General features: G+C 39.0%; 1 protein-coding gene across 1 annotated transcript in view; it reads right to left on the bottom strand.

Moving 5' to 3' along the window:
- shank3a (SH3 and multiple ankyrin repeat domains 3a) overlaps positions 1 to 19,092 on the bottom strand; it is a 259,295-nt gene that overhangs the window by 182,824 nt on the left and 57,379 nt on the right. Inside the window, exon 2 of the mRNA XM_034685684.1 lies at positions 13,979 to 14,100. The gene's annotated coding sequence lies outside the window, so the exon portion shown is untranslated. The remainder of the gene's footprint in view (positions 1 to 13,978; positions 14,101 to 19,092) is intronic.

The raw sequence follows: 19,092 nt of genomic DNA, 5'->3' as shown, positions 1-19,092 counted from the left end.
GATAACAGATAACCTTTCATGTGTTGGTCACATATTAAGTACGAATGTGTTTCATAGATGCATGCCAGCAACTTGAGGTTAAAGTCTCAAACTTGAGGTGAAAATATGTCAATGTAGTTGTGTTCTAAAGAAGCATGGTAAACCCGCTTCCATTAAAGAGAGGTCTTTGCCGAGGGATTATGTAAGTCTCTGTCGCTACAATTTTCAGTAATTGCACCAAATGTATTTCTATTGTCGTCTTTGAAGGTGTGAAATCAGGTAAGGAGTGAGTGAAACCATTTTTCAGAACAAAACAATCCATATTATTAGTAGCAATGGTAAGAGAAGAAAAATGTGTATATCACAACAACTACGCCATACTCAAGATCAGCTGCTAACAAGAAAAGGAAGCAGATGTTATCCATTCATTCATAAGTGTGAAAAATACAACTGCACTCTTTTATAATCAAAGATATAGGAAAAAGGAATGAAAGCTTTCCAAATGGTATAGTTGGAACTAGCAAAACTACATATACTCTTAACACAATATTCTAAACATCACAGGATCAGTTAAGCAGGATAATGTCATGCTGATTGATCCATGTTTGACTTCAGCTGTGCTATCCAATTCACAAGCATCATTTCAATCTTTAAGCACTGTGCACAGATGCCTTGCATGGTGCTTTTTTTGTGTGTGAGTCTGCCTCTGGGTTAAAGAGATGTGAATGCCTTAAGGATGCAAAACTAAAGTGATGAATATGATCTTTTTTCACATTCATACCCAAACATGCCTGAAACTCTACAATGTTTCCGGAGCTTCTATCATTTGCCTGATGTAACACAATTAATTTGCATACAAATAGATGCCAGTGACATCAAAAGAGGTGAAAGGGGGGAGTGAATTATACTGTGCAATGCTGTGTTGATTGGAGTATGAAAAAAAAAGAAAAGCATCTAATGTGAGCTACTTCACAGTTATGCAAACAAGATGTGGCATTTATGCGCTCAAGATTTTAAGGCATCATCAAAGGAGGTGCCAAAACAATAGTGCACAGATGGTATCAAGGCATCATTTGAAAGTGACATCCCTTCAGTGAATCCAGAGTTGAGTTTGAGGGCTTCAATCTCTGTTTGATTATGTGGCATTCTGTGTCAATGACTTGCCAATATAAATTCAATTTGATATGCCTACTTGCTGTTTGTATGTATTCTGTGGGATGACATAATACATTGATTCACCATACTTACACTTAAAAAGGTACTGGTAACAACTCTAAAAAACTAGATTAGAAGCCACGGTTTTCATACAACCAGGAAATGTTCTTAATGTTTCTTCATTGTTAACCGATGGAAATGTGCTGTCACTGGTTCTAATCCCAGACTTTACAGTAGCTGGTATTTTCTGTCCAAAAGCTTTCAACAGAAAGATACATTTGCCAAATATAATTTGACGGGCATGTTTTTGTTCAGTGTTCTTTGTAGACTAAATTGCTTTCCAATGTTCTCAAGTTAAAAGTGATCAGCAAAAGAGCCTTTCTCCTCTCACGTCCGATAGTTGTTTGGCCACTGTGGTCTTCCTTAAGCGGCTTGTTGATTTGGTCAGATCTTTATTCTTTTCAGCTTCATCAAGCATTAAAAAAATGTGTGTGCTGAAACTGCCTTTTCACTTTATGCATTAACAAAACGTATTTCTCTGAGGCATCATTGATCCTGAAAGGCTATTTCCCTCTCCTGTCACTGAACACCAACAAACCAAGTGCAGAGAGTATATTAAATGGCACAATTGCCAGTTAAGTCACACTGCCTTTTTCCATCTTTCAGCTACCTGGTGCTGCTCTATTACTTTTATTCATTATTATTATTATTATTTCATTGAGTCCTCATTTGTCCACAATGTTTTGCTTCCATTTGCCTTCTTTTTCATCATGTAAAGTTGCACGCCTACTCTGACAATCATAACTGATTTGCCCAGATAGAGCTGTACAATTTCTGACATTAAAGCATGGAAATTAAACATACTTGAGCATAGGATACCAGTCACACCTCTCTAACCCTCTCTAAGGTTATCAGTAGGGGTGGGAATCGAAAACCAGATCCGACTTAGAACCAATTGATCAATTCCATCAGAATTGTACACCTCAAATGTTTTCGATTCTTCTTAATGATTCATTTCCCAACACAACGTCACGTCATTTGCGGTTCGTTGCATAACGTCACACACTCTGCAATGCAGAACTCCTAGTAGCAAATACCTCAAATATGCTGAAGCATTTGTCTAATCGGGCTTGAAGCTTGGGGTTCGCGTCGGGCCGAAGTGGAGAAGGGTTCCATGGGAACATGTTCGCGTCGGGGAGGCGAACCCCGCCTACCTTTTCCTGTGAATGTAATTTATCAGAGAACCTCAGAAAATGAAGTCATACTATTTTCCTAACAACATCAATTCCTGCCCCCATAGCTTTCCTTTCTTTTGCCTATACCCTTCCAGCACCCAAATTCTTCAGCTGTCGATACGTCGTGACTCTTTGCCAAGAGCAGTAATTACAGTACCGCAGTAGGAGCTGAGCAATAGAGAGAGAAGCAGCATATCAAACATGACTGCAAAAGGAAACGGGTGCTCAAATGCATTCTTAGAACTACAGGCTGCCACATGCCACAGAGCAAAAGACTGGGAACTGTATTCATTTCTTCTTATGATTATACAACACAATCATAGAAATATGTTTTGAATTGTTATAAACATGATATCGAATAAGCCACGGGTTGTATATCTGACCAGGCCACTCATACACATTTCCCTGCACACATCTGTTGGGTTGATTCCATTAATAATACTATGTGATACCAGACTCCAACATGCTCACTTTCCCTTAAAAAGCTTGGATCTCACACACTGGCTCACACAAACACACACTAACACACTTGTTGATGTATTGCCTATTACACTGCAATGACAGTACTGGCAGTGGGCCCAGAGCAGGGGATAGTTTATGATGTTGGGAATAATAGGCATGGTTAAAAATAACTTTATTATCAAATGCACCTCAGAGACAATGGTGACGAAGGCAAAGGGGGCTGATTCTCTGACAACAGACAAAGGACAGTACACACTACTCAGACAGCGTGGGCTGGTGTGGGAGGGATTACAACATAGAGCACAGTCACACACTTGCCAAACATTTAACACTAAGTGTATGCAAAAAGGCAACAGGGCCGACTACAAAGATGTCAACCAGAATATTGTGAGGAGGACACAATACACTGTTATGGAGTGACCTCATTGTGGTTCTGCAGCTTTGGGACATAGCATATCTAAAAATAAAAGTACTTAAACCATAATGGTTTTGTGTAATAGCTGTATGCCAAAGACAAAATATAAATGAGGTCAATTTGGGCAGTGGGCCATATTAAATGAATTTACCAAATTTTTCCTTTCCCAGTGGTGCGATAAACTTAGATTGTGGTAAATCTGTCATTAGGATCTAGTCATCTATTAGCTATCATCACGGTCACTCACTAATCAGTTGGTATGTATTTGCTGACCCATAACTAAGTTAATGATCAAAAGAGAAGCACACATCTCAGGAATTCTGGTCAGTGGCTGAACACTGGCAGGGCACTGCAAAAACTCCAAATCTTACCAAGTGAAATTGTCTCATTTAGTCAAAATGTCTTATCCCACTCGATTTAAGATACATTTACTTAACAAGTAATATTTGAGCAAGATAGAGGGACTTGTTTCAAGACAATGCATCTTAAATATCGTATTAAGTGACACAATCTTGAAATGATCTTGTTTTGAGTTGTAATTTAGAAGAAACAATGTTTATTTTACTTGTTATACATTTTCAAGCTGAGATCTTATTTGTAGAAGACAGATAAACTTCATTTAAGACAAACCCTTTACTTGATTTAAGTAAATGAATTTTATTGGAGAATCTATCAGAAAACAGCTCCATTGATAAAAGAAAGAAAGAAAGAAAAGTTGTTGTTTTTTAAGGGTGGGTTACAGTTTTCAGGCAGTTTCTTCTAAATCAGATAAAAATATACATCCTAAAACTACATGCACACAATGAAACGCCTACTTTAGAGCATAGCTGGCTTATCCTATAAAACAACATGACTGAATATTAGTATATCCAGCTCACTCTGATGAACACTAAACCATAACAGTGTCATACCTGTCAGATAAATACTCTCTGTAAATATACATGTAGATATACAATGCAACAATTCTCAAGCAGAATTCCATATTTCTATTTTTTGTATTATTTAACTTCTATTTTATAATGTAAAACTACCTCTGCAACTCACCACTGCACTTTATCATATTATTTTAGCCTGTACATATTAGTCAAGCTATTTGTTGTTTCTTTGTATTTATAGCTAAGGTTATTGTTATTATATTTTCATTTTATTTTTTATTGTAGTTCTTATTCTTATTCTTATTCTTATGCCTTGTACAAAGAGAGCACAGTTTACCAAAGTCAAATTCCTTGTGTGTTCAAGCATACTTGGCGAATAAAGCTGATTCTGATTCTGATTCTGATTCTCACTATGAGAAGACTTGGCAGATTTTTTTGTTGCTTATTTCAAGGTAAAAGTACCTTCAAATGAGTTTTTTTTCTTGTTTTTGGGGGGGGGGGCATTTTTTCCAGTGAGATGAGAGGGTTGTACAAAACATATCACATTCATATACATTGCTTTGTGTTTCAGAAACACTAATAATAGCCATACCTGAGACTCAGATGCAGATAACTTGTCTTTATTTTTTAGCAGCAACCATACCACACACACCAACAACATTTCTGGTGACCTTTACACAGGCCAGTAGGTTAGTAGTCTGTCCTGTTGCCAAGTTTAAATCAAGGCAAGTAAGGCGCAGCAAACATTTGAAGGTTGGGTATATCCATTCTTCATTCATATCTGACATGTTTTCTTAGGATGCATTATGCCCTGAAACTAGAAAACACACAACACGCACACATTTGTGGGAGGGAGGCTAATCAATAGCCTCTGGAGCGGTGTTGGAGATGGAGTGTTCATTTCTCTAAAGCTACAATAATGACCTAATTACTCCACTTCCAGGTCCAAGGGGATCTCTGTGTGTGTGTGTTTGTGTGTTTGTGTGTGTGTGTGTGTGTGTGTGTGTGTGTGTGTTTTACCCATGTGTTCTTGAGTGAAACTGTGTATTCTGTATGTGTTTTTTAAATACAAGTGTTTTAAAATGTAACTGTGTGTGTGCATGCTAGTGTGTGTGTGTGTGTGTGTGTGTGTGTGTGTGTGTGTGTGTGTGTGTGTGTGTGTGTGTGTGTGTGTGTGTGTGTTTGCTTGCAAGTGAAACTGTTTTCCTAGAACCTAATAGCCAGCAAAGAAAATGATTCTTTCCTTTCTTTCTCAGAGGCGCTGAATTAAGAGCCATCATATCCATTGCCTTTTCGGCTTCACAAAGCTCACCCACCTCTCAGAAAACAATGCGTAAAGCAGGTTTGTAAATAACAAGTAGATGTGTAATGCATGAGAGGGCTAAGCATATCTCACAAAGCTCTCACTTCCTAACAGCTTGGAGCAGGCCTGCATTAACACCCTGACCTCTCTGTGTAGTTGGGGCCCCATCACTGAACCTAATGTTTACCACATAAATATCTAAGTATCTTTGATATTATGAAGGTAGTGTGTGTGTGTGTGTGTGTGTGTGTGTGTGTGTGTGTGTGTGTGTGTGTGTGTGTGTGTGTGTGTGTGTGTGTGTGTGTGTGTGTGTGTATGTACCCATACCTATTGTGGCACCAAACAGCTGTTTCTCACACATAGTGTGTCTATGTGTGAGAAACAGCTGTTTGGTGCCACAAATGTGCATTTATGAACATACCCATTGGAAAACATTTAACACCTGATTTTAAAGGAGGTGGACATTCGTCTGTGCACAAGTCAGGCAGACATCCAGAAATCTTTGACTTTGTTTGACTGTGGGGCAGGGTCCGACATAACCCAGGACCCTGGGCCAGTAAAAGTGTGTGCACAGTAATTGCATCAGCTCATCACTGCCCAAATGGGGTCAGTGACTGCCGGTCAGTAACTTTTTCTTGTATTACTGCTAATCAGAGTCTGGGATGATGTGCGTACTAAAAGATATATTTGTTGTTGAGACACGTGATTGATGAACTGCATCGTGATTCGTTGAAATATATGTGGGAAGGACAAGGAAAATGTTGTTGGCGTAGTCTGGCATCAGCCCTCTGACTTCAAAATATGTTGGCGAATGAGGCATGTGAGGAGGCAAGAAAGAGGTTTTTTCTACCCTTGTATAGGCACAGGAGGGATTATGCACAATTGCCAAAGAAACCTGCAAAGTTTCTAATATCTATACAGCACTATATCGCGATACTTTGACCTCCAATATGATATCAATATTACAACTCATAATATCAATATTTTTGTAATAATAAAAATTCACATTTTAGCCGAGTTGGAACTAAAATGAAACTTCAGTATTTCAAAAACAATAAAGTGGAAAAGTTGTTTTCAATCAAATAGTTTTGACTTAATTTGTCCTTTCAATTTTGAGTAATATTGTGTGATTTACAAATACACCATCGCTATTTTTTCTTAGTTCACTGTGTAGAATATCGCAACATATCGCAATATATCGTGATGATATTGTATTGCGATCCAAGTATCGTGATGCGTATCGTATCGTGAGGTTGGCAATATTCACCCCTACTCTACAGAAGGAAAAGGCGGACACAGACAAAAGTAGAGATGGAGGAAGAGGCAAAGAATCATTTTTCATTGCTGGTTATTAAGTTGAGGAACCACAATTTAACTTGCAAGCAAACACATACACAAGTGTGATGTGGCGCAAATCTTGAGATCGATCCATAATGTCTGAAATGTTGGAGTCTAGTTGTACATAAGAACTAAAGTTTGGGTAGATAAAAAAAGGTCCATATAGCAGCCTGTTATCAAAACTGCAAAAGTGTGAAATTGTATACAAAGGTGGTCTCTAAGGGGAAAAAATACCAACTACACCAAAGAAATAGTAAATTATAAAAGTGTGCCCATTTAACAGAGTATTGAAATTACTCAGAGTTCAGAAAAGCTACATTAGGTTTACTGTGAGGTGAAGCTGTTCAGGAAAAGTGTGCCTAAAGATTGTTCAGGGCTCAAAAATGAAATTTTTCTGCCACACACAGGCAGCTGTACGGCTTTCTGTTTGGCAGTGGCAGGCTAAAAGAAAACAGGCGTTTCTGCCACAAATCACTTTCTACACTAAAATGAATCATGCAAATCACACTAAACCCACACATAGCCTCCAAAGGTGTATGGTAGAAAGTATTTCGAAGGATTAATTCAGTGGAGATTCTTCACCCTGGTTGTGTCACTACTATTTGTTAAAGGTAGTTACTTGTTGCTCAAAAGCACCTTTTGTATTTGTGGCTTACTCTAACTACTCACAAAAACAGACCAGAAAGTAGCCACGACAGTCTCTTCATGTGAAGCTGCTACTCCCAAAACAGCTCCACTGAATTAAGAAGGAACAGGAAATTATCTACTGATAAGATAAGGCGGAGAAGATTTGTTCCATGCTGAACCTTGCTTCATATCAACGTATTACTTTTTATTTGCATTCTCCTGGCTTTGTGGCCATTCTTTTGGATATGAATAATTAACAATGAGCCTGATTAAAATACATAAAAGCTGGAGAGGAAAAATCAAATATCTTCTACAATGCTAACTTCCATTTACATAAAAGGAACAGTCCCAGATTGAGGCGACAGATTTTGTGTAAAAATGTTCTTTAGTGGAATTACTTCCCAGCCTAGAAAGGCTTAAAGGGAGAAACAGAGAAAGAGGAGAGTGAGAGGAAGAGGATAAGTGATGTGCCCACTATAATTTGATTAAAGCGTGGTTTAAAAAAAGAAAAGAGTAAAAGGCATTATGAAAATAAGCTTTCATTGAGCAAACAACATTAATTAAATTAGTTTCAGCTTTACATCTGTAGAACATAGATCATAAACAGAAAACAGACATTAACAGCAGTTATTCCTTCAAGATGTGTGTTATGCAATACCAGTTACTCCAACAATAGTCAAAAGTACTTTCATATTATTCAGGTATAATTGTTTTTGAATAGGTTGGCGATTCGCATTGCTGTTAAAAAAATTAATGCATCTGTTCAATTGTGTGCTGGTGTAATCCTCTCAACCCATTTGGGACAACATAGACTCCTGCTGACACACAAATACACACACTTAGTGTTGAGGCATTTTTTAATCTTGTAAACATCCTTTCACTGATCTCTTATTAATTCAGCCCAGAGGATGACATAGAGGGATAGTGAGAGAGAGAGAGAGAGAGAGAGAGAGAGAGAGAGAGAGAGAGAGAGAGAGAGAGAGAGAGAGAAGGGGGGGTATGCATTTAAATTTAAGTCAATTAACTGCTGGTGTGGAGGTAGCTCTTTCAACTCTTTTAACAATATGCTAATGAGAATCATGCTAATCTCTTTCTCAAAGGCTGCCATTTGGTCCTGGATTTACATGGCAAGGGCCTCAACTTTAAGCCGTAAATTGAATTTTCTTATTTAAAAAACTTTTTGCAGCCATGTATTTGTGTGTCATTTCTTTGTATTCAGGGATTCCTCCTGTGTATTACAAACAGTGATTCACTAAGCCCAAGTGGACCCACCACCAGGCCTAAGCACTTAATTTGTTTTTCTTTTTTTTAGTACTTTTAAGATAGTACTGAAACTACAGATGCAGATTTGAATGGCACATCATATCATCTCATGGTCCGAACCAATATTTGGCAGTGACAAAAATGTTTAATGCTATTTAATTTGTGTGTTGAAATTATGTTGTTTTTTTTTACATTACTCTGTACGGTCAAACATCTTAATATTGTATAAAATTGTACAGGCAATGAGGTGTGAAGCTGACCTCATGGAAGTAAATCTGCAGGCTGATCTGGCAGAGAGACCACTCAAATCAGAGCAGACACTGAGACAGATGGTGATTTTTCAGCAGCATGGGAAAAGAAATGGCTCTTTAACATCAAACCTCAGCACATTACTTTGAAACCAGCTGGCCAGACAAAAAGGGATTGTGAGTCTGGGGAAGCGTCCAGACTCTTAAGCTGAGGTGCCGGAGGAAAGGCGAACGAGGCAAGATGGAAAGCAGCCCTTCAATATTTCTCTCTAAAATGTCTGTATACTAATAAGTCACTTTTTGTATGTATTGAAAGATTGAGTATGGTAGATGGTAAAAGGACAAGAGACACTTAGAAAATTGAGCAAAGAACATTTTAGCCCTAATCTTAAAGAGGCTCAATCTGATAAAATAATTCTAAACTTAAAACCAGGTTTTAAAAACCAACAAAGGAAACACCTGGTTAACAGTCTTTTTTTACCCCTGGATCTTGGTACATCTAAATGCCTTTTAAATCATATCTTGACTGCCTTTGTACTTTATATCTCTAAAACCTGAAGTTATTTTTTTTGTTTTAAGTGAAAAATGTTCAGTGTTAATGTGAATAACACAGAGGATGCCAATGGCACTTCTGGTTAAGTTTGCAATGTCAAAAGAGTGATGGTTTGGTGCTAAAGAGACATAGGACAATAATATTCATCCTTTCCTTTGTGGGGAAAACATTTGATGACTCTTGATTGACTTAATACTGTGTTATGGTGCCACATTGGTACTTCCATCAGCTAGCTACTCCAACTGCATCCTATTTAACTGCTTTCCCCCTCATTATTTTAAAATCATCAGATCAAAAAAGTATACTGATCATTTTTGGCAAGGCACCCTTGTGGGCAGCTGATTGGATTGACAAGGCGCTGCCATTCATGCCAATGAGTGACCAGGGTGGCATGAAGGATGCATTTTAAAACAAATTGGTGGCATGCAGTGAGCTGGCACCTAAAAGAAGGGTTGAGCAAAAAGCTATTATATGGTTGGTGGATACAATTTAGTTATTCCACCGAACTGGAGAAGAACTACTGCTGCACTATAGAGGGCATCCTGACATATGACCATACAGTCTGGTTCTCCAGCTCTGCATTAGAAAGAAAGGACCTTCAGCAGATCATCAAAACTGCTCAGTGGATTGTTTTGATTAGGCTCCCCAATGCTATCCCTCAGACACAACCCCTCGAGCTGCTGCTCAAACGAGCCTCAACCGTTGTGGGGGACCCAACTCATTCTGGACATTCCATGTTCACCATCCTCCCCTCAGGCCGACTCAGAAAAATCCACACACGGACTAACAGACTTAAAAACAGCTTCTTCCCCAAAGCTGTGAAAAAGACAGCTGAGCCCTACTTCCTTTTCCTTGTATTTTTTTGTACAATGATAAAATCTATCTATCATTGTGAATCATTTTAAGCCAGTGATCATAAGTCATAGGTAATGTAATCATTAGTCAAATCATCACATATTTTAAACATCTTTTCTACTCTACACAGTACTATACCTACATTTTTTTTCACTGCACTGAAGAACAAGACAGCACAAACTACAATGCACTGATGCAAAGATCTACTCACTACATTTAGGATTAACAAATTCCTCTTTTGAGACACATACCAAGAGCCAGGTTCAGTCCTGGTTTCTGAATGGAAAGGCAGGGAGCCCACAGGTCTGCTCAGACTTACCAGAGGAACAAAGCCTGTCTGAGTGAACTGTCCACCAAGGGATCCTGAAGCAGACATGCAACGGTGAGAAGTGACATGGGTAATAGGATCATGGCTGTCCATCTGGCCCTGTCCCAACACAAGGCACAGGCTATAAATAACTCCTCAATAGCTAATACTGTTGATTCACTACAAAGGGACAATTTTGTGCTCTCCAAAACAAAGACCCCTTAAGAAAACTTTTTATAACTTGACTCACAGTTTGGTTGAGAAACCTATATTGCTTGGTTGATTTAAGTTTCAAAGTTTCCTAAGATACCAATGAGTCAACAGGGACTTCTACACCAGACAAGAGCCTCCCACCTGGGTGAAATTCAAAGAACAAATCCCTGAGGCAGGCTTCAGAAACGTACAAAGAACCATGCTCTGCCTCTGCCAATAGATTTAGAGTTAATCACTCATTAAACTGATACTAGAATATCACATAACAAAAACACTAAGGAATAGACATTGTGAATGATCTGTTAGCACAATTGCAAAAGAGCAAGCTTTATTATTTGTCCAGTATTTGCATAAAATAGTCTCCACAAGGCAAAGTTAAGTCACTAAAATGAGCTCTGGATGACACCTAGCAGACATTTTACCACACAAACTCGCATCTACACCCCATCATGTTTGACTTGATGTCTTAATCTAATATAGATGGGGAAGTTATATGAAGATTAACCCCTCAGAAAACTATTCCTAATATGAAAAAAAAACTGATGTAGAGAATTGATCCATTTTTGCACCAGGCTGTGGACATGATTCATTCTGCTGTGAAGGTGGATATTTTACAGTAACATTGGGCACTGATGGGGAAATGACTTGCTTCAAGTGCAAGAACTGCAGTTATTGGCACTGATGTATGTTTGGCTTTTTTAAGCTCTGGAGGTTCCCCTTGGTTAAATAAATAATATTTTTTGTGTCTGTATTCATACTTCATACGGAGGGCCAGTGGTGACTAATTGCCCAGCTGTTAAAATGGAAATTTAAAGTCTGACTAAACAAGTAGTCTAAATGTAAGAATAAAAATCTGGAAAAAAAGTAAAATGTAAGCATCATTTACTCACATGGCTAAACCCGGGGTCACACCGTCTGTGGGTAAACAAAGTCAAATTGGCTTGCTGAGTCTGGCTAACATCAGCAGACCTAGCACCACCATTCATCAGTCCTCCCTGCAGGTTATCGTCCAAATGCCATCACTGAATGTTTACATATTTAGTGTAGTACTATAGCATTGTGGCTACAGCCCCAGCTAGTGGAAGGTAGCTGCACCAGAGCTGAAGATATTTGTCCGAACCCGAACCCAACCCGACCCGACCGTCATCATTTCTATCATTTTACACAGGCTTGAGCCGGGCTCGGGCTTGCGCGGTAAATGAGCGGTCAGGTGAATCTGGACTCCCCTCTGTAAGCAGTCGTGCGTCAACGGCACGAGCACTGGCTCGCACGTAAAGTGATAATACAGGACCTCTATAAGATCGCATCATTCCTCTGCCCAAAATTTAACCATCTGAGAATGTTGTCACACTCGGACAGGGAGGCCTTACATGCTCATGCCCGCACTCTTCTGCAAGCTATGCATGGTGCTGCAGGTGCACGATGAGATGTGGAGACTCGAGACCCAGAGCTCTCCAGAGATGAGCACACTCATCCTCCAGCAAAAAGAGCAACTTTTGAGGAGCGGGAAAATGTACAGCAAGCTGACTGGGAAGACAACGAGGTATCTTGCTACATTAAAACAACTGTCATGGAAGATGAAACCTATGTTCTTGGCTGGTGGAAGATCAACAGACCATCCTACCCAAAACTCGCAAAATTAGCCAGATCAGTAATGAATAATGTCGGGGCAGTCGGGCTGTAAACGGGTTTGGGCTTTAAAAAATCTAGGTCATTCGGGTTCAACGGGTTTGGGCAGAATTCTGTCGGGCTCGGGTCGGGTCGGGTCTAACTTATAAGCTCTAGGCTGCACTACAGCTTATACACAACATATGACAGGCACTTCAGGCCTACCATAACTAAAATATGAATTACTTGTTTAACCAACTAGTAATTCTTGTGCCGACTCGTAAGAGTGAGGACGTTTAGTCGTTATTTGACTAAACAAGCCAATTACAAGTTAACAATGAACTTTCACACTCTTAAACATAAAAAAGGACACCTAGAAGTACAACCAAAGACTAGCCCCAGGCACTCAAGACACCAGCAAAATAATGAGTCCTCAAGTGGCAGTGAAGAGTATATTTCAGTAATTGTAGGGAGTATGAGACATTTTCTTCATAACATTCTCAAGATCATCTGGTAAGCAATCAGAATGCTTTCAGAGCAATGCCGTGTTTATTTACAGCACATCTGTCATTGCAGATGTCATGAAAGTGTCCGCACAAATTATAAAAACCTCAAATGTCAGAGAGCTACATGCACACAACACTTCATCATCTCCGCAAGCAAATGACAACCCCCCTGATCCAATAGGTACATCACCTGTTTGAGGTCTATGAGAAAGACAGGACTGGAGGCACAATGAAACACAGACAGAGTACTGCTGTGAGAGGTAGTTGATCTGCAATGCTGCCAGAGTCTTTGGTGTCTGCGTGTCAAATGTCAGTGCACTCCATAGGAATACAATAACGAGGGCTGCACACACAGGGAATGCCAAATGAGATATCAAACACAGAGGAGAGCTTAGAAACACAGAGCACAGCACTGAGCCATTTAATAAGACATAAATGGAAAGACTGCATGCCTCCATTATACTTCAACACTCTTACTGTCCAGGCTTGTGACAACACAGACACTGGCACAGAAAATAACATCCTAACCTGGCACATAATTCTTAAGGGAGTGTCCTTTGCCAAAATTGTGACTGGCATTCAGTGGTAGGCATTTCTTAAACATCTCATTGAAACAGTGTAAAAGCAGTGATTTAAGATTCACTCCCTGATATATTATAGTGATTGATTGTCCTATCAAAATCCCTCCCAGCACACATTCATCTTATGCCTTAAGATTAAATAGTAAACTAAATGTAATTCTATCAATACTTTTTTATTACATTACTTAACTTTATGAGGCAATATCCATGTTAGAAAAAAAAAAAGACAGAAAGCTATGATGACTTACCAGATAAAGTACTACGCCTCATTTTCCAGTTCAGAGTTTATACCACTCTTTTGACAATGTTTGTCATAATTGTACTGAAATGGTTACAATTGACAAATAAATCAACAGAGCCAATACAAGGCATCTCAAAGTGTTGTGGACTGAAGACAAAAAAACACACAGGACAGTTATTCTGTCATTACGAAATGAACACTTGAATTTACTCACTCTTTGAGAAGAGAAGACAATTACAAGATGGACTTGTGGTGGTTCTATATCCCCAGCAGGCTTCATGGTCTCCACAGATGATTTTGAATACTTGACTCCCAAGTTCAATGCAGGGGTAAAACCTGTACCAAATGATGAAAATAAATTGGTCAAAAACCAGAAGCAACTGTGTTTGAAAGGGCTCTTAGTATGTACATTATAAACTATTAATTATGTAGATGAAATCAAATATGTGGTCCCTCCTGGAAGTTGCAATGTGATGCTGCAATTTAGCAAATTCACACCTGACACATTTTTTGCAACTTCGCAATTTTTTCAAATCTCGATCGCAACCTTTCAGTAAATTTGACCAAACACCCAAGTTCCCCTACATGTGTTGATATGGGTATTAGCGTACTCTGTTTTTTGATAATCTTTTTGACACCAGAACGTATGGTTACCTTGCCCTTAATGTCTCTAGGAAGTTGCATATTCAACACTTACTTATTTCTGTTTTGTTGTGAAATAGACAGCTGCACAGACCCTGGCATGATAGTTTCTTTTTCATTAGCTTCATAAACCATCCCAAACTAGAGACTCTGGAGACTCTTTACAGTGATTTATTTAACAATAATTACATTTTGAAAACTGTTAGCCATCCCTTTGGACACTTCCTGGTGCCTTGTGGAGACTATTGCCATCAGGTTTCTAACATTCCACCAAGGAAAGGCTCTGTTATAAATGTAATTTTGTGTTTATAAAGTGAGTGAGTAATCATCCTGTCTCCTATCAGTGGATCAGTTTTTATCCGTTTTATTTGGCATCTTGAGAGAGAAACTGACTGGAAGCGATGTCAGAAGACAAACAGCTGGCTCAGCCAATAGATGTTGTTTTCTTTAAGCATTTCTTCCAGCAGTAACTTACAGTGGATGTGTAAAACTCAAAACACAGCAACTTCCAACTTTCATAGCAAGCTTCTGAAAAAGCTCTTACTAAAGCAGGCCTTCTAGGCCCCAACATTCACAAAAAAATATCAATGAAATCCTGGAGGGACAATGTATTCTGCAACTCCTGAATTCTGAAGTAACTCAGTGTATGTTTTTAACTAATGTTTTTACCTTATGGACCAACGATATAGTCACAAAGCAGTAGGGTTTTCTTTACCATGTCATATAGAAAAGGCACAGGTGTAATTTATCAGTTTGATTATAATCCTGCTTTATTAGGCTGCTAGTTGACTGTACCAAGGGCTGCGCTTTTCAAAGTGCAAGCATTCAAAATACTGAAACTAAACCACTGCAGTTATGCAATACAGCCATCAGTTTTGCTAATTAGCTGCACTGTGCATGAAGTGTCATTCTGCCCACAAAAAATCAGCCACTGGAACTTAATTTTGATGAACAACGAGTTAATTAGCTTTAGTTTTATTCAGAATGAAAAACTGGTCACTTCTGCTCATCTCAGCATTTAGGAAAGTCACAGTGACCAGGTTGATATAGCCTATCAGAACTTGTACAGGAAGCCCTGTGATAAAAATCAAAAAAAAGAAAAGAAAAGAAATAAATGTGAATTTGTTAGGCATTGGTCTCTCTCCTTTGAATTAGCATTAAAGTTAAGTCTTTGGTAAGGTGCAGTTAATCATAACAATATATAACTCCGACTAACTTCACATTTAACAGTTGCCTCTGTCTTGGTCATGCTAACCTAGAGAGTAAGCGATCTTTTTACTGCCTTATGTGATGAAACTTAAAAAAAAATTTTAAAACTCTGAATTTCAAAATTACAGCAGTAACAGTAGCCTGTGGCAATTGTAAAAAAAAAAAAAAAAAAAAAAAAGGAGTAACTTTACCTTAAAGAGCTATGAGAAGTGTCTTGTTGAGGTTAACATGCATTATGGTTAAACTTCATCATAACCTTAATCTGTAGATGCACGATGTACCTAACCCCACTGCTCCATCAATGGCTGACTTCAAAATAAAAGCATATTAGTAAGTTAGTAAGTAAAAGTTTATTTATATAGCACTTTTAAAATGCTCAGTTACAAAGTGCTTTACAGGCACAAAACAATAAAACAATAAAAACAAGCAAGATAAAAACAAAATACATGTGCAGAAATAATCAGACAAACAAAGCAATAGACAGACAACAGTAGAGGTTAGATGGGAGGTTCTATGAAGGCTTGTGTATACAGATGCGTTTTGAGTAATTTTTTTAAAGCTGTCAACAGACTCAGAAGACCCGATGGCTTGAGGGAGCAAATTCCAGAGGGAGGGGTTGTAGATTGAACTATTAAACAAAAGGTGACCATGCTTTTTCAATCAGACAACTCAGGCTCCGGCCTCATCACTCCCTGCAGATAAGTTTACATGCAGACATTGAGGAGTGATGAGCAAAACATACTAAACACCCCCAGAGCCTGCAGGTGGAAGCTGGGGAGGCGGCGGAGAAGAAGAAAATATCAGCAATAGGCATGCAGCAGCAGAGGCGTTGACAGGCAGAGGGAGAGATGGGTGATTTTCCCCAGTTTAAATAGACCGCCAATTTGAGAGGCAGAGGGCAGGATTGGATGATGGTTATGAGAGTGGGACATGTGACGTGTATGGCATTGCAGCTCGAGTTGTCTGCCTGAACTAGCTCGCAGGCATCGCTCCATTTAGAGCAGGGGATGGAAAGAAGGCCGAGATTAGCTGATCTGAGTGGACGAGGGGTGAAATAAGGGATGAGGAGTTCGGAGATGTAACTGGGGGTGAGCATGCAGAGCTTTTAACGGGAAGCCAGTCGAGTGATGCAAGAACAGGGGTAATATTAGGGTAATTTTCATTGAAACTATCTGACAGCAATTGACAAAACACTTTAATTTTGAAACCAGGTCATCATAGCTGCACAACACTAAGAGTGTGTTTTATTTCTCTATCATTTTATGCCACATTTATTTTTTTTGTGCCAGGTTATTGTAACACACCGTTACAATTGTATTTCACACTATGCTTCTGACTTTATGGCAGCACATTGGACTGAGGACCCTCATGCGTCTGTACACAAAGCAATGCAAACAAAAAAGAAATAGCTTTGACCTGCCCATAGCCCTGACTTCTAACCAAAACACCTTTGGAATGATATGGTAAACCAATTATGTGCAGGGCCTCATTGCCAAACATCACAGGTTGACCTCACTGACAGGAACACATGGAACAAATACCTGCAGCCAGACTCAGTGGCCATGCAAACATTTTCTCAGTTTAGATGATTTTCTTGAGAGAAAAAAAAAAGTTATTCCATTAGCTTACAATTTCCTCTAAATGCTTATCTGTTCTTTCTGATGTATTATTTAGTGCTGAAAAGTTTGAATACACCATATCTCACCATTCTTACCTAGGCTACAACTTGAACAACTTGTCATCCTGATGTGTTTATCCCAGATCCTGATTTTAGTTCCATGGGCATGTTTACATACAAAAATAAAGGCAGAAAATATATCTCTTTATTTACTATGGCATTCTGTTCTGTTCTGTTGTGAAAGTAAGCTTCCTCTGGAGATTAATTAATAGAATCTTCACCTTAAGAAGCAAAATGTCTGTCCATGTAAAGAACACCCAACAGGTTAGCACATTTCCTACTTTCTCTTCCAACCACCTGTCATATCAAAAAGACACATAAAAGTGTCTGCCTAGAGTGTCTGCCTGTGTATGTGAAAGTGTGTGTGTTCTGTCTTGTTTGAGGGATCAACAAACTAAAACTAAAGAGCAGATGATGCTAGTTTGCATTTTAGGTCAATGCTAAGCCAGCAAGTCCCAGGTGCTGCCTGTGTTAGTTTTGTGAATCCATGCCTTTTTAAAAGACATACCAAAAACAAGGAACAGGGTACTCAAATGATAATGCCAGGCCAGCAATGATTTGCTGCAACATGTTTTCAAGTTACGTACATACGTACAAAAAAAGCCCAACATATTAAGTAGCAACACAATCTTTGTAATTTCTGTGACATCAAAGTTCACCCATTAAGTACTGGCACATTTAACAATGTTATTAATATCATCAACAACACCACCTAGTAAGAAACAATGCACCCTGGCCAACACCCAGAGGGAAAGGCCGTTGTCTTACTTCCTGCCAACCAAAGCAGAACAATAAGCAGGACTGACCTTGACTTAGATGATATAGACGTAGGGTTATCTGAGGGTCACATATGAAGGGTATGCTTGATTCTACTGCCTGTGATTGTAATTCTCCTTGGGTCTGGAGGCAGGCTGTAATGAGGTGAGCTACAAGGGAATATGATGCCGTTTATTTGCCATTATGACCAGACGCACAATGCCCTCTCAAATGGCTCATAGCTATTGAAATGATTGAAATGCACTCAGTGTCATATATTAGAGTATCAAGCCTTTTAAACTCTGGGTTCATAAGGCAAAAGAGAGGAGAGGTTGGCCCTCTGAGTGGTTAGCTGCTAACCAATGGGTCAGTATATGGAGACAGATGGCTGTGTGGACCCACTGTTAGCCTTGGCAACAGAGCTTTAACAATAGATCTGTGATGTGGCGAACTGGTCAGCTGCTGACTGCTAAGACTCATGGGACCACTAACACAAACACAGATAGCCCACAAAACATTCCTCTGCGCTGCCTTGGCAGGAGAACCCCCTCTGGGCAGTCCCAAAGTCCACCCCATCTCTTTGGTTCCCTTTTCTCTCCTCCACTCTGCCTCCATCTCTCAGGATCTCCGCTGGATGTTTGCCCAGCAAACATTGGAAAAGCCCTTTTATAGCAAAAGACATAAAAGTAGGGGAGGTGCTGTGGAGTTTGTGTGTGCATGCACACCTTACTGACCATAGTCACATGGGACACATTTTTCTCTAATGTAACACTAAGGCTTGGAAGCTCAAATGTTGTTTTAATGTTATATCGCTGTGTTTAGGGATCTAAATTGATAATGTAGGAAGTATAACAGTATTACTATTCAACACTTCTTGATTGAAACGCAACTGAAAAAGCAATGGAAACTGAAACTGCTGATATGTACATCTGGTCATATTTCAGGATAAGGCAACTCATTTAAAAATGATTGTCTTCCAGATTAACCACAAAACCTTTTTTTTAATAATTTAAAATTGTGGCTTTGAAAACATCTTTTTAAGT

Source organism: Notolabrus celidotus, chromosome 6, assembly GCF_009762535.1.
Source record: "Notolabrus celidotus isolate fNotCel1 chromosome 6, fNotCel1.pri, whole genome shotgun sequence".
Classification (NCBI taxonomy): domain Eukaryota; kingdom Metazoa; phylum Chordata; class Actinopteri; order Labriformes; family Labridae; genus Notolabrus; species Notolabrus celidotus.
Note: the sequence above shows the minus strand (reverse complement) of the source record. Positions and strands in the feature narration are given on the sequence as shown.